We start from the raw sequence: 1284 nt of genomic DNA on the forward strand, positions 1-1284 counted from the left end.
TCTCCTGCCCAACTGACCTGTGTGAGATCTAACTGATAACTGCACTGTGAGAGATTTAACTGATAACTGCACAAAGGCAGTTACTGACTCTATTAAATAGATAGTACTCCTTTGTAGAAAAATGTATAAATAAAGGTTTTTGAGGTAAAAAAAAAAAAAAAAAAAAAAAAAAAAAAAGTGTAAAATTGAGCTGCTGAGGAGTCCTAAGGATGCTAGATAAGAACTATACTGTGCCTCATTACCCAACTTTTTTTGTGAATTGAATCATGTTAAACACATAGGTAAAGCTCATCAGGTGTAAGGCTGTGACCCCCAGCTATGTAGTACCTGAAAGAGTATTATTGGATAGATCCTGGGCTGTGTAGTGAGTGCATGATTTACTTACCTGGACTGCAGTACCCCTCTACTGGGTCCTACCAGCATTCTGAGGCCTTTCTCCCTCACAGGTTGCTGATCCAGTAGAGAGCCCATCCAGTGCAAGTAACTGTACTGCAGAGGATACTGTGGATATACCTGTAACCCCTCAGGTTGAGGCTAGAGAACGGTCCCTGCCATGCCTAAGGGCAGTTATGGCTGTTAGATTACCCACTAGGGATCTGCAAAGCACATAACAGAGGTAATCCTCATCCCTGTTTCACTCAGTCTTCTTAAATCTTTTAAGAGTGAAGTTGACCAGGGGTACTGGGTCCCAACTAGGTCTAAACCCACAAATCATATGAAAAAATAATAAACTCTTGATAGTAGAGCACCTCTTAAATCTATAACCTCTCTCCTCAGAGGCCAATAACAAACTGGAGAGGGAGAGCTAAAGCTCTGTGAGGGTTATTAACCTCCTCCTGATAGGCTGGAATATATCCCACATGTTATGAAGCTATCCACCTAAAACCCTTAAAGGGTCACTAAACCCAAAAGTTTTCTTTCATGATTCAGATAGAGAATACAATTTTAAACAACATTCCAATTCACTTCTATTATACAATTTGCTTCATTCTTTAGATATACTTTGTTGAAGAAATAGCAATGCATATGGGTGAGCCAATCACACAAGGCATCTATGTGCAGCCACCAATCAGCAGCTACTAAGCCTATCTAGATATGCTTCTCAGCAAAGGATATCAAGCGAATTAAGCAAATTAGATAATAGAAGTAAATTAGAAAGTTGTTCAAAATTGCATGTTCTTTCTAAATCATGAAAGAAAAAAAATTGTGTTTCATGTCCCTTTAACAGGATGATTGCAGAGGGGTCTATTGATTGGGTAATAAAAAAAAGTCAAAGTAATCAGA

The sequence above is a fragment of the Bombina bombina genome, chromosome 4 (genome assembly GCF_027579735.1).
Source record: "Bombina bombina isolate aBomBom1 chromosome 4, aBomBom1.pri, whole genome shotgun sequence".
NCBI lineage: Eukaryota > Metazoa > Chordata > Amphibia > Anura > Bombinatoridae > Bombina > Bombina bombina.